Source organism: Lolium perenne, chromosome 1 (genome assembly GCF_019359855.2).
Source record: "Lolium perenne isolate Kyuss_39 chromosome 1, Kyuss_2.0, whole genome shotgun sequence".
Lineage (NCBI taxonomy): Eukaryota > Viridiplantae > Streptophyta > Magnoliopsida > Poales > Poaceae > Lolium > Lolium perenne.
In genome coordinates, this window is record NC_067244.2 from 221,344,864 (window position 1) to 221,350,387 (window position 5,524).

Genomic DNA, 5,524 nt, shown 5'->3' on the forward strand with positions numbered 1-5,524 from the left:
TCTTGTGAGTAGTTCGTTTAGTTCTTGAGGACATGGGAGAAGTCATGATGTTAGTAATGGAACTATGTTAAGTAATATTTAATGGTTTGATATTTAAGTTGCGGTGTTATTCTTCTAGTGGTGTCATGTGAATGTCGACTACATGATACTTCACCTTTATGGGCCTAGGGGAATGCATCATGTATTTGGATATTAATTGTGGGGTTGCGGGAGCTACAGAAACCCAAACCCCCATTAGAAAACCGGTGCACGAGGGAGTGTAGGATCTCAAAGTTTAAGGTTGTGGTTTGATTTATCTTAATTACTTTCTTGTAGTTGCGGATGCTTGCAATGGCTATAATCACAAGTATGCATTAGTCCAAGTTAGGGTATTGCATTAGCATAGGTTCACCCACACAACACTTACCAAACCAATGAAGATTATTCAGTTGTGTGAAGCGAAAGCACTTGACGAAATTCCCGTGTGTCCTCAGGAACGTTTGGTCGTCCTAAGTAAAACAACCGGCTTGTCCTTTGCTATAGAAAGGATTTGGCCACTCGCTGCAACTATTATTACTGTCTTTCATTTACTCGTACTTTATTTATCTGCAATACCAAATACCCCTGAAAACCTGTTTGCTAGTGTTTACAGTGAGTCCTTGATCAAACTGCTCGTCAACACCTTCTGCTCCTTGTTGAGTTCGACACTCTTATTTATCGAAAGTACTACGATACACCCCCTATATTTGTGGGTCATCACTCACCTTAGTCAAATAGGGTGGTCGAAAGAAAGAACCGTACTCTAAGTGATTTGGTTAACGCCACGAAAACCAAAAATACACAAAATATGATTTTTCTGTCTTGCACAGTTATAACAAAAATAAAGGAGATCATTGGTAAATCCCCAAAAATTGATATAAAACATGGATATAATATCATATATGTTGCAAATATGTGGAAAATGTATCAATAAACTACAAAATTCATGCATGTATTTTACATGCATCACCCGATGAACTGTGATAATCAAACTGTGACCATCAAAGTAAATAGTTCTAAGGATAATATGAAGTTATCAAGCCATGTGAAGAGGAGATTGAAATCTATTAGAAAATTAGAAACTCTGGAGTTATCGCATTGGATTATATCCAACGTCTAGAAACTTAGCAGATCCCTTACCAAAGGGTCTATCATGCAATATGATAGAGAATGCATCAGGGTCTTCCTTATTCCAATAGTCACTAAAATAAGATGAGTTAAAGACCCATACTATGAGATGCCTTGCCCACAGTGACAACCCACTCTATGTGATCGGAGATGCCGTGAATTAGAATTGAGAGACAAGGTGTTGGTCAGCTGGGAGGAGAGTATCCCTACATTGAATTTACCTCTTCGTGAAGATGCAATACTCTCCTAATCTGCACGGCAGTTTGATATTTATCTTAATATGTTCTAAGTGGACTATTTAAGCAAAGATGTTGTCATGCAGAACATCTTCTGAAGAACAAACATATATGAGCTTGATTGGTAAACGTCGCAATCTGTGAGAGTTGGGTGCTCTCTAATGAACTCATGAATGGCCTTGGAGTATGACGTATACGTTCCACACTGCGAGGAAGGCTCACGGAAGCCCTTTATCGGTCTAGGCTTTGTGTGAACCTAGTGAGAAGAAAAGTTGTAGTTCAAGGCATAGTCCACTATTCAAGTTGCAAACTGGTGTAATATAAAGTTCTTAGTGGAAGTTTAACTTAACAGTCTCCACCAAGGTGCTATACAAACAATGTTCTACAATAATGGTATTTAATGTGCCAATAAGATTTAGTGGGGGGTTGTTGTAATTTGGTCTTGGCCCTTAGCCCATAGACCAAAGCAAATTTCTAAATTATCTTGGCCCACGGGTGTATGGAAAGGGGTGAGACTAATTTCTATTTGAGAGAGATGTGGACTGGTTTATAAGAGGGTTGTTCTAGTCCTTGTAAGTGAGTGAGAAGAGAGAGCCCTCGCGCATTCATCCTCCTCCGTCCGCCTCGTCAAACATGTCATGACGTGCCGCGGGTTACGGGAATCGCTCCGAGCCGAGCTAATCATTTTTTGTTTAGGAAATTAATTGTGTTATTAATTACGAGTTATTACCGGACGCGCTAGCGTAGCCATTTCGTTTTGGATCTACTGGATTGTGGTTGTGTTGACTCGAACGTGGGCTGCACCCCACGACCTTCCCGACCCGCACTATATAAACCCAGACGCGAACCTTAGCATGCACGAGATGCATATGCGACCGCCTTTTCCAGAATCTTGCGTCGCCGCCTTCTTCTTCCTCATCCCTCCTTCGACGTGTACCGACCAACGGGACAATAGGCTTCCGGAACCCTGCCTCCCTTAGACCTGTATGGGTGAGGGACAATCAGATTTTTGCGGAGCGCTTACGCGTGACTACTGGCAACACGACATTGTCCGACGAAGAGTTCTCCAACGCCGACTTCTTCCCGGGCATCGGCAACCTCTTCAGCAACCTCAACATGGGAGACAACACCGACGTTGTTGCTGCCGCCAACGCCGCCTCTGCTCATATTGCACCATATGTGTTTCTACGTTTCCCATTTCAATCTTTATTAGAATTTCTAGTTTATGCAATCCGTTCGTCTTTTTTTTTTGTCTTGTCTAGATGCAATTTGTTCATCTACTCTGTAGATCTGCATGTTTAGTTTACTTGTTGTTTCTGTAGTCATGATTTATCATTTTTTTATTTGAATTAAATTATATGATAATTTGCTTATACATTCAACATTTGATCATAATCTTTGTTATTATTGGTAACAGCGTAATCCCAACACAAGAGATCGTGCATGCCATTCGACATCACGGTATTAGTTGAATCTTAACCATCAAATGCACGAGTGGATCCATTCAGGCAATATTGGGCGATTAAGCAGATCCATAGCGGCTGCAAATTAACACATAAACGCCTGATCGAGGAGCGAAAAAACTCAGTTTCGCGTGAATTTGGTGGAAGCCCGCAGAAACAACCATATTCATCGACCACCGCGCAGCGAGCCGGCAGACATAGTCGCGCAGGACGACCATGTCAGGGACTTCAAGGAGCCGAAGTCGATGGAGTCGACGTCGGATATGAGGAGCACGGCATCATCCTGCATCTCCTCCTCGCCATCGAGGTACTGGCAGACCTGCCTCATGCTAGGCCGTGCCCCCGGTTGCCACTGGCTGCAAACGAGACCCAGCCACAGCACCAGCCTCGCCTCCTCCTTGTCATACCATCCGTCGAGCCTCTCGTCCACGGCGCGCACCAGGTCGCCCTTGACGCCGTGGTCTCGCACCCAGCGCACCAGGTTCACGCCGGTGGCCGGGTCGATGGGCCGGCGCCCGCTCACCGCCTCTAGAAGCAGGCCACCGAAGGCGAACACGTCGCTGGCCGTGGTGGCCTTGCCCGTCACGGTGAGCTCCGGCGCCATGTAGCCCAGCGTCCCGACGACGCGTGTCGTGGCAGGGTCGGCGCCGTGCTCGTAGAGGCGCGCAAGGCCGAAGTCGCCCAGCCGCGCGCTCATGTCCGCGCCCAGCAGCACGTTGCTGGCCTTCACGTCGCGGTGCACCACCACCTGCTCCCACCCCTCGTGAAGGTACACCAGCCCCGACGCGACGCCCCTGAGGATCCTCACGCGCTGCTCCCAGGAGAGCATGGCTGGCGACGGGGATACGCCGGCGCCGAATAGGTGCGCGTCGAGGCTGCCGTTGGGCATGAAGTCGTAGACCAGAAGCAGGTCTTGCCCGCGCTTGCACCACCCGCGCAGCTCCACTAGGTTCCGGTGACGCATGCGCCCGAGGCTCGCGATCTCGGCCACGAACTCGCGCATCCCCTGCGACCCGTTGCTTGAGATCCTCTTGATGGCCACCGTGTCGCCGGAGCGGCGGAGCACGCCTCTGTACACCTGGCCGAAGCCACCGGCGCCCAGGAGCTCACTGTCCTTGAACCCCTTTGTCGCCCTGTACAGCTCCTTGTACGGCAACCTGTGTGGGTGGTCCAGCTCCCACTCCTCCAGCGTCTCGGCGAGCGCTGCCCTTCGCCATAGCCAGAGCGCGGCACCGATCGCCACGACGACCATGACCAGCGTGGCGGCGCAAGACAGAGCGACGATCATGATGACGGTGGACATGGAAGGTGGAGGAGCCGGCGTCTTCGGGACTTTCGGCAGCCGGGAGAGATCGATGGATTGTGCAACTCCGTCGGTACGGAAGCTCCAAGCGAGAATGTAATGCGAGCTTGCCAGCTTCCCGGTCGCCGCCGAGAAGCCGACGTACATGTCTTGCTTAAAGATCGCCGTGAGGTCAATGGCGTGCGATATGAGCGGCCGGTGCGGCCGCGTAGGCACGGACGCGGGAGCGATGGTCACGTTGAGGACCCTTGCGCGGCCGTCGTACTCAACCCACGCCTGGATCGGCTGCGCGCTCTCGAGCGGCACCGAGACGTTCCTGCCGCCGTCGTCGGTGAAGTACCCAGCCGGCTCCGACAAGGCTGACACGAGGCTGTTCAAGTCGACGCCGACGTGGTTGCCGTTGGTCTCGTTTAGGAGCCCGCTCGCCTGCACCGTGTCGAACTCGACGGCAAAGACGTGGTTCGAGGAGTTGCCCAGATTCCCCTTGCCGAGGAGGCCGAGGTACTGCTCGGCGCTTGCCTCAGGGAGCACCTTGGAAGCAGCGACCACGAAGGCCAGTCCATGTCCGCCGCCTCTACCCACGGTCACGAGATGTCGAAAACAAAGGCCGTGCTGAAGGAGACGACGGCCTTGTTCACGAGCATCGGCACCGGCGGGGCGAAGAAGGCGTGGCCCATGAGGTTGGTGCTGTCGTTTGTAAGCTGAAGCGCGCCGCCACGCAAGACCGACGCCGACCCGTCTAGGCTCAGGTCAGCGGCGTGCTGGAACCCGTTGTAGATGAAGTCGACGGCGGCCGAAGTAGGTACTACGATGCAATGCGCAAGGAGGGAGAGCACGACGACGTGGCCAAGGAGAGCCATGGACGACGCCGGAGACATGGTCGAAACAATGTATTGTGTTTCAGCTCTCGACAGAGGACAATTACTATTGCTGTGCAACATCAAGCATCCATCGGATATCACATGGACGGATGGCTGGGAGTATGCACAGTCTACAATTAATAGCCATTAGAGTGGACAAGACTGTTCGACCGAGACTCCTTTGGTAGTACAGTCATCAAACTTCCCCGCTTGACCAATTCCCCGCTTGACCGGGCATTGACTCGGGTTATTAGACAAGACAAGACAATGATCTGTCCACGTGTCCTTGTCAAGTTTGAAGATGAGGTAGTTGTACCAGTGGTACACAAGGTTGTCCACCGGGTGCATTTTCATACAATTACTTCCAAATTGTGTTCCCACGGTACCAAACGTTACCCTTGGCGACTTGGCGTCCACCGATGGTACAAGTGTGCTTCTGGAGGTACAAGTGTGCTTCCTAACCCTAACCCTAACCCCGTTGACCAGTTTGTTTCTTTCCTCACCCTTTTCCTTCTG

At 50.6% G+C, this 5,524-nt stretch overlaps 1 pseudogene; it reads right to left on the minus strand.

The window, feature by feature from the left end:
- Positions 1 to 2,766: 2,766 nt before the first annotated feature.
- Positions 2,767 to 5,121, minus strand: LOC127327317 (L-type lectin-domain containing receptor kinase SIT2-like; annotated as a pseudogene).
- Positions 5,122 to 5,524: the final 403 nt, after the last annotated feature.